The 9,828-nt window shown below is 43.0% G+C and overlaps 1 pseudogene; it reads left to right on the top strand.

Moving 5' to 3' along the window:
* The first annotated feature begins 4,620 nt into the window (after nucleotides 1-4,620).
* LOC100964007 lies at nucleotides 4,621-5,614 on the top strand (annotated as a pseudogene).
* The last annotated feature ends 4,214 nt before the right edge of the window (nucleotides 5,615-9,828 follow it).

Raw genomic sequence — 9,828 nt, 5'->3', positions numbered from 1 at the left:
GTTGTTTGGCGGGTCCGGGCTGGGGATTCGAACCCGCCACCTTAGATGTACGTGGCTGGCGCCTTAGCCGGTTGAGCTATAGGCGCCGAGCCGCGCCACCCTAATTGTACATATTAATCAATTAAATGGAGATGTTTGTTGAACGGTCACCTGTGTGGTTCTGTCCAGGCGGGGTTCTTCCACAGACTTACCCCCGGTGTGTCTGTTTTTGGTGAAGGACCGCACAATTTAAGTCAAAGTGGACGCTCTCGCCCCCTGGTGGTCCTAAGAGTAATGAAATTTTTTTTTTAATTTATTAAATCATAGCTGTGTACATTAATGCATTTATGGGGTACAATGTGCTGGTTTTATATACAATTTGAAATACTTACAAAAAACTAGTTAACATAGCCTTCACCACACTTTCTTAATTATTGTGTTAAGACATTTATACTCTACACTTAGTAGATTTGACATGTACCCTTGTAAAATGCACCATAGGTGCGTCCGGACCAATTACCCTCCCTCCACCCATGCTCCCCCGCCCCTCCCCTCCTCCTCCCCAACCTCCTCCATCTTGGGCTGTAGTTGGGTTATAGCTTTCATATGGAAGTGTGGTTTAGTTTTGATGGGCTTGGGGCGAGCGCTTCTGACTCCGTAAATGGGGCGGGAACGACAGTCACACCCCCCCCGCCCCGAGGGCGCGGGGCTCTCCTGTCGTGCGTGTGCGTGCGTGTGTGTATTGAGGGCAAGCGTGTGCGCGAGTATGTGTATGTGGGAGTCCGAGCATGCATGTGTGAACAGGAGGGTAGAGGTGTGGGTGGGTGGGGTCAGCTCTCCGTTTTCTCCCAGCCACGCCTCTCCTCAGCCCCTCCTTCATGCTTCCTTGACCTGTGCTCCTTAAGGAACACTGACACCACCTGGCTTGGCGCCCGCCACGTTCACCTAGGGCTGGCGGGTTCGAACCCGACCCGGGCCAAATAGCTGGACGTTGTGGCAGCCTCTCAGCTACTTGGGAGGCTGAGGCAAGAAAATCTCTTAAACCCAGGAGTTTGAGGGTGCTGTGAGCTGTGATGCCACATCATTCTACCGAAGGCATCATAGTAAGACTCAGTCTCAAAAAAGAAAGAAAGAAAGAAAGAAACACTGACACCAGCTTTAAGTTCGAAGACCAAGATGTTCAAGGGATCCAAAGCACAGCGTGGGTGGTGATAGATGTGCTCTTGAACTTGATTGTGGAGATCATTGCACAATATACTGTGTGCATTTCTCAAACTATCATGTTGTATAACTTGAATATATTCAGTAATTGTTAATTCAAAACTTAAAAAAAAAACAGATAAAAGAAAACCCTGACACCTGCTGTGTAACAAGGCAAAGACAAGGTCTGAGTGACCTCTGCACCCCCGGACCCGGTCAGGGCCGCCAGATGTTACATGTTCACAACTGTTTATTGATGCACGAAGTAAAGCAGGACCCAGAGAACTGGGTACAGTGTGCAGCATCAAGATCATCAGCTGAACTCTGGGAACTCCGTAGGGCCAGCTGAGCAGGTAATTACAAACGTGTCTTGGGGGCAGCTGTGGATTCACAGCAGACATCTGGGACCAGCTGAGAGAGTGCAACACTGTTAATGCAATCAGCTGGGTTTCTGAAGCTGGGTCTCTGGAAATAGCCAGGTGGCTGACTGGAGGTGGGTCTACATGAAGCATACAGTTCAGCAGCGTAATGTGTATTTACATTGCTGTACAATGATCACTACTATCCAGGCCCAAAACTTATTCCTCTTCCCTGAGCAAAACTCTATTCCTATCAAAGACCAATGCCTCATATTCCCTCTTGCCAGCACCTGGTAGCAAATATTCTACATTTTATCTTTACAGGTTTAACTATTCTGGGTATCTCATGTAATTAGAATCAAATAATATTTCTCCTTTCCCACCTGTTTTCTTTTGCTTAGCATAACATCTTCGAGTTTCATTCATGTGCACGAGCCAATCACAATTTCGTTTTATTCTAAGATTGAATAATTCTCCTCCCCATGTCTGTGCCATCTTTCATGTATCTACTCTGCCACCAATGACCATCTGGGCTGTTTCTACTTTTTAGTTATTGGGAATAATAATGCTATGAACATGGCTGTACACATATTTGGTCAAGTCTGTGCTCTGATTTGTCTGAGATATATACCCAGAAGTGAAATTGTTTGATCATGTGGAAATCTTATGGTCCGTTTTTTGAGGGACTGCCATACATTTGGTAATTATTGAGAGCAGGCTAATTTTTCTGAGTCTAATAAGCAATATAAGGTCATGGTTATTATTATTTGCATTCAATACTCAATCCCACATTTTTTGCACATGTAATACACATGCCTACAAAGTGACTAAATAAATGATGCAATGCTCTAGAGGGAACTTATACCAAAAGATCATTTTTGAAGCATCTGTCTTCTTTGTCCAGCAGGCAAAGCAGAAGTGTGAGACTCGGGTGTCACTGACAATGAACACCAAGGAGCCGAGCGTTGGGAAGCCTGCAGATGCCAGGAAGGAGATGCCCCTCAGCCAGTGGCCTGGACTCTGCATGGAGATCCTTTCATAATATACCGTGCATCTATAGGATCACGCTGTAGGATAAAATACCAGCTAGAGCATGAAGGGAGACAAACATGCTGACCAGGATGAGGATGGTGTGTGTGGCTCTAGTTTCATGAGCAGTTCTGGGGGAGGGGCTGCTGCTGCGGATGTGCTGGACTCTCTGCTTGTGTCTGTGCAGGACGAGGACCATGGAGCCGCCGGTCCAGGCCATGAGGGCCACACACATACCATCTGTGAGCACAAAAATCACTGCAAGTACTGAGAATAATAACATTTCCTCAAGGGGTGGGGAATAGTATATTTCATCCACACTCATGCTGTTGCTATTCTTTGGGCCAGTTACATTCCTTGTAGTAATAATATTTACCACCAGGTGCAAGACCCAGCAGAAGAAACAGCAGAAAACAATGCACTTTGGGGATCTAATTTGAAGGTCCAGCCACCTTGCGATACTGGGACAAAGCTTAATGGCCTGAAAGCCACTGAGGAGGCAGGGGGTGATCAGGGAACCCCCTCTGGCCACTCTGTTTGAATAGAAGACAATTTTACATCCAGCCTCACCTACGAAAGATTTCAGTCCAAAAGCTGCCATTGTCTGAGGGACCCCTTTAGACAAGAGAACCAAGCTGTTAGCTAAGACCAGCTGGTAGAGGATCAGGTCTCTAGGTTATAAAAGCAGGCCAGGTGTGGTGGCTCACGCCTGTAATCCTAGCACTCTGAAGTCTGAGGTGGGTAGATCTCCTGAGCTTAGGAGTTCTAGAGCTGCCTGAGCACCGTGAGACCTCACCTCTAAAAATAGCCAGGCGTTGTGGTGGGCACCTGTAGTCCCAACTACTTGGGAGGCTGAGGCAAGAGAATCTCTTAAGTCCAAGAGTTTGAGGTTGCTGTGAGCTGTGATGCCACAATACTCTACTGAGGGTGACAAAGTGAGACTCTGTCTCAAAAAAAAAAAAAGTTATAAAAGCAAAGGAGTGAAGAATTTCCAAGGATTCCAGCACCACTCTGAATGAGAAAGGTGATGCCTTAGTTAGGCTTAACAGAAACCAGTCCATCCATTGACAGGTGGTGATGGAGTTTGCTCTTATTTGAATGAGAGGAATCTAGAGACTGAAAAAGACAATCACTTTGTTCTTGTTGCATCCAGAAAATGTTTTTTCTCATAAAATCTGTCATTCCAAGTGAATGCAAACATTCAGAACAGGTTTTGTGTAAGCACAAAGCTTTTTTCTTGCAGAATTATTGTTTATAACACCACCATGATTTGAACCTGTGCAGACTCAATCATAGACTGTGTGAATCCTGGTGTATCCCCACTTGGGAGCCCTGGGCAGCTGTGGGCGTGAGGAGGACGTTCTCTTGATAGCTGATCCTCTAGGACAGTGCTTCTCAACTTTCCTAATGCTGTGGCCCTTTAATACAGTTGCTGTGGGTTGCAACCCACAGGTTGAGAACCGCTGCTCTAGGACATAGAGTTATGGGGGAAGATGAAAAAAAGAAGGACTCAGAGAATTAGGTGAAATTAGCTTTCTTTAACATGAGAGAAATAGTATATTGGTGTGTTTTATTTTAATTGCGGTGTTTTACTATATACTTATATATAATATAAAATTATCAAATAGTACACCTGAAGTGTGTACATTTAAGAAAATACACAAAGCAGAGAAATAAAATAAAAATAAATTAGTTCAGGTGAAACTTGAACTATCAGCTCCCACTCTGAACTCACTTATGGACAAAACTGTGATATATTAAAGAGGCTCAATCTCTTGTATATTTTTTGTTATTTTTCAATTGTAAAGCGCGCCCTTTTCGGAGAAACCAGGGGTGCTGGAGTGGTGGCGCAGCTGTTTCCTCCAGAAACACATCAAATATTGAGAAGAAAGAACATCAGGAGCTAAATGTTCTATTTAAACTGGTATTTGCCACTCAGAAAATAAGGATGTAGACCCCTAGTCAGCGGTTTATGTGTTCTTCAAGCAAGAGCAATATACTAGAGGAGAGAAGTCATTCCACATTGGAAGAAGACCTCTTTCTCTATAAAAAAAGGCCTTTGTTTAGCAAATCACACAAAACATCCAGCGGAAATTGTGACAATTCTGAAAGACAACCTGGCCATTTTGGAAAAGCAAGACAAAAAGACAGACAAGGCTTCAGAAGCAGTGTCAAAATCCCGGCAAGTGATGAAGGAAATTCAGTGTGGCACAAATGACAAGGAAGCCCCAGGAGAATAGCCCAAGAACTCTATAACAGCGGGCTGCTGGTGATGCTGATAGCTGACTCACAGCTGGTAGACTTTGAGGGAATAAAAGATGTGACCCAGATATTTAACAACATTCTGAGAAGATGGACAGGCACTCGGGGTCCCGCTGTGGAGTCATCAGCACTCACCCCCACATCCTGTTCTTGCTCCTCAGGGGATATGAAGCCCCACAGCCTTGCATTGTGGGGTTATACTGGGAGAGTGCATTCGACATGAACCTTTTGCCAAAATCATCCTCTCTTCTAATCAAGTTAGTGATTTCTTTAGGTATGGGGAGATGTCAACCTTTGATATTGCTTCAGATGCCTTTGCTACTTTTAAGGATTTTCTAACAAGACATAAAGTGTTGATGGCAGACTTCTTAGAAAAAATTATGACACTATCTTTGAAGACTATGAAAGATTGCTTCAGTCTGAGAACTATGTGACGAAGAGACAATCTTTAAAGTTGCTAGGTGAACTGATCCTGGACAGCTACCATGTTGCCGTCATGGCCAAGTACATCAGCAAGCCGGAGAACCTGAAGCTGACGATGAATCTCCTTTAGGATAAGAATCCCACCATCCAGTTTGAAGCCTTTCACGTTTTTAAAATGTTTGTGGCAAGTGCTCACAAGACCCCACCTGCTGTGGAGATTCTGTTAAAAAATCAGCCCAAACTCTTTGGTGGGTGCCTGTAGCCTGCAACTTCCAAAAAGAAAGGACCATGACAAGCAGTTCACTGGAGAGAAGAACTACTTGATTAAACAGATTAGAGACGTGAAGAAAACAGCCCGCTGAGGACCTCACTGTTTCCTGCCGTAGTCATTTGCCTGTCCAGTTTGTACAATAAGTATCTTTTCAAAAAGTCATTATTCTGGGGAAGGCTTTGGAGGGCTCTGTTTTAATTGTTCAGGATAGATGGATTAAACATCCTAATGGAAAAAATTAACCCGGAATAATATATTCATTTTAATTAAGTCTGTGATTATTTATGTGAAATCAGAGCCATTGCATTACATGTTGATAAAAGCAGTTGTAATTTGCAGGTGGGAACTCTAGGTCATCACGAGCCACCAAGTAGGAGCTCAGGTGACGGGCACCACCCGGCCTTCAGGGAGAACTGAGAAGGGACCAGATTGCAAAAGTGCTATGCTATGCCTTTCTACAGGTAAACAAGCAAATTGCTTATGGCACTGGAAGGTCCCAGAAGATAAAGCTAAAGTTTTCAGTATCTTTTTGTCCCTGCTTGCTGTCTTTGTGCTGTCATTAGTGGGTTTGCACCTCCTGGGGAAGCAGTGCTCACCACCCAGCCCAGCCTCCTCTGCTCACCCACGGCCCTTGTCCTGTCCCAGTGCAGCTCTTCAGCCCACACCTCGCAGTTGGGTTGACATGGGAGCAAGTGAGTAGGACCAGGATGGACCAATGAGGGTTGCAGGGGACATAGGGGTATGTCCTGCTCACTGGAGAAGTGTCAACAGATAGTTCCTTTTTTTTTTTTTTTTTGAGACAGAGTCTCACTATGTTGCTTTCTGTAGAGTGCCATGACATCACAGCTCACAGCAACCTCAAACTCTTGAGCTTAAGTGATTCTCTTACCTCAGCCTCCCAAGTAGATGGGACTACAGGTGCCCACCATAACTCCCAGGTATTTTTTTGTTGTTGTTGTTGCAGTTGTCATTGTTGTTTAGGTGACCTGGGCTGCGTTTGAACCGGCCAGCCTTGGTGTATGTGGCTGGTGCCCTACCTACTGAGCTATGGGCACTGCCCTCATTAATTTTTTGAATGATTTTTTTTGTTTTCAATTTCATCAATCTCTGATTTAATTTTGGCTATTTCCTTCTTCTGCTGGGTTTAGGGTTAGGTTGATCTTTTTCCAGTTCCCTAAGATGGTTTGTGAGTGTGCTGACATGCTCTCTTTCTGTATTTGAAAGGTAGGCATCTAGTGCTATAAATTTTTCTCTCAGGACTATTTTTGCTGTATCCCAGAGGTTTTGGTAACTTGTCTTCGTTGTTGTTATGTTTGAGGAAATTAACAAACTCCTCTTTTATCTTTTTCAAAACCCACTATCATTAACCATAATGTTGTTTAGTTTCCAAGACTTTGTGCGGGGATGAACATTATTGTTGGAGTTGAGCTTCACCAATAGAGCCTTGTGGTCTGAGAAGAGACATGGAATAATTTCTATTCTTTTAATTGTGTTGAGGTTTGATTTGTATCCTAGGATCTGATCTATTTTGGAGTATGTGCCATGAGCTGATGAGAAAAAAGTATATTCTTTTGCTTTGGGATGATGTGTTCCGTATATGTCTATTAATCCCATGTGTTCCAGGGTCATGTTTAAGTCCTTTGTATTCTTGTTTAGTTTCTGTTTAGAGGATCTGTCCAGTTCTGTCAGAGGGGTGTTGAAGTCGCCGACTATTAAGGTGTTATGGGATATTGTATTGCTCAGACCCCTCAAGGTTTGTTTCATAAATCTGGGAGCATTTAAGTTAGGTGCATAAATGCTCAAAATTGAGATGTCTTCTTGTTGTATTGTTCCCTTGACCAGTATGAAGTGTCCATCTTTGTCTTTCTTAACTAATGTTGCTTTGAATCCGCTTGTATCTGAGAATAAGATTGCAACCCCTCCTTTCTTCTGATTTCCATTTGCTTGAAACACTGGTTTCCATCCCTTCACCCTGAGTCTTGATTTGTCTTTCAGGGCAAGGTGTGTCTCCTGGACACAGCATATGGATGGCTTGTGGTTTTTTTTTTTTTATTTTTTTAATCCAATCAGCCAACCTGTGCCTCTTCAGTGGGGAATTCAGTCCATTGATATCTATTGAGAGTATTGGTAAGTGTGGTGTAGTTCTATTCATCCTATTATGTTGTGTGATTTTGTCCTTTGTGCCATTGTGGAAGCTAAGCTCTGGCCTTTACCTTCTAGGTGTTAATTTTGTGGTGATCCATTGTGGCGTTCAGAATTGAGAATTGGTCTGAGTATTTCCTGTAGAGCTGGTCTTGTTATGATGAATTTCCTCAGTGCTTGTCTATCTGCAAAAGGTTTGATTTCTCCATCAATTTTGAAGCTAAGTTTAGCAGGATACAGGATTCCAGGATGAAAATTATTTTGTTTAAGGATGTTGAAGGTGGATGGCCATGCTCCTCTGGCTTGGTTTCCATTGAAAAGTCTGCTTTCATCCTAATGGCTCTGCCCTTGTAGGTTAATTGGTGCTTACTTCTACCTGCTTGTAGAATTTTTCTCCTTCATCTTGACTTTGGACATGTTCATTACAATGTGCTTTGGAGAGGCTCTGTTAGAGTTGAGATGGCCTGGGGTTCAATATCCATCTGAAAGGAGTGTGTCAGGATCTTTAGTAAAACTTGGGAAATTTTCATTTATGATAGTCTCCCGTAGGGCTTCCATACCTTTGGGACAATCTTCTTCCTCTTCAGAGATTCCTGTTATCCATGTCTGAACACTTCATGGCATCTGGCCGTTCTCTAAGTGCTTGCTCTGCTTTCTCTCTCTTCTTTTCTGACTCAGTAACTACCTGTGTTAATTCAAAGACTTTATCCTCTAACTCTGATGTTCTTTCTTCTCTGTGGTCTAATCTATTTTTGATACTTTCTACAGCTTCTGTACATTCTCCCAAATTTGTTAAATTTATTAATTTTCTGCTTGGTGCTCATAGCTCAGTGAGTAGGGAGCTGGCCACATACACCAAGGCTGGCAGGTTCGACCCCAGCCTGGGCCTCCTAAACAACATTGACAACTACAACCAAAAAATAGCTGGGCACTGTGGCAGGCACCTGTAATCCCAGTTACTTGGGAGGCTGAGGCGAGAGAATCGCTTAAGTCCAAGAGTTTGAGGTTGCTGTGAGTTGTAATGCCACGGCACTCTACCGAGGGTGACATAGTGAGACTATCTAAAAAAAAAATAAATTTATTAATTTACAAAATAGAGGCCTCATAGAATTATAGCTCCGAAAAATATTAGGACTTACATGTGAGTAAAAATTTCTTTGAAAATGACTGGAAATGTGTTGACCAGTTTGATGGAAGTATTTCAGATTGCATGTGAAAACCCCACACTGTACCCCAGAAGTGCATTAATGTCCATAGTTACCATTCAATTAAAAAAAAAAAAAAAGAAAATGACTGGAAAGTCATTTATTAAGGGTATAGAATTAAAATATTTTGATAGTAAGTTGGAAAAGGAAAGCCAAATTCTGCCGGATGTCATTTAGACAAATAAACGTTTATATAGTGACATATAAGCACATGAATTATTATGCAGTGGATTAAGCAAATAGGCCTCACATTTTTATTTATTTATTTATTTATTTTTGAGACAGAGTCTCACTACGTCACCCTTGGTAGAGTGCCCTGGTGTCACAGCTCACAGTAACCTCAAACTCTTGGGCTTAAGCGAGTCTCTTGCCTCAGCCTCCCAAGTAGCTGGGACTACAGGAACCCACCACAGTGTCCAGCTATTTTTTGGTTGCAGTTGTCAATATTGTTTAGCAGGCCCAGGCTGGATTTGAACCCGCCAGCTCTGGTGTATGTGGCTGGTGCCTTAGCTGCTTGAGTTACAGGTACCGTGCTGAAAAAAGAATGTATATATATTTAAAGAATATATTTTTAGAAGCAGGAAAATCATGGAAACAAGCACTTCTTCAAAAAAAAAAAAACTCTCGCAAATATGATATATGCTTTCCCCAGATATTATCAGGCAAATGCAAATTAAATTTTCAAAGAGATATATTTTTTCATTTAAAAATACATTTCTTTTTCAAGTGTTCAATTTAGAAAACTTGCATAATAATTCTTATCCAAGGGTGGCGCCTGTGACTCAGTAAGTAGAGCCCCGGCCCCATATACTGAGGGTGGTGGGTTCAAGCCTGGCCTTGGCCAAACTGCAACAAAAAATAGCCGGGCGTTGTGGCGGGTGCCTGTAGTCCCAGCTACTTGGGAGGTTGAGGCAAGAGAATCACCTAAGCCCAGGAGTTGGAGGTTCCTGTGAGCAGT

The sequence above is a fragment of the Otolemur garnettii genome, unplaced genomic scaffold (genome assembly GCF_000181295.1).
Source record: "Otolemur garnettii isolate 467f Iridium unplaced genomic scaffold, OtoGar3 scaffold00212, whole genome shotgun sequence".
NCBI classification, from domain to species: domain Eukaryota; kingdom Metazoa; phylum Chordata; class Mammalia; order Primates; family Galagidae; genus Otolemur; species Otolemur garnettii.
Note: the sequence above shows the minus strand (reverse complement) of the source record. Positions and strands in the feature narration are given on the sequence as shown.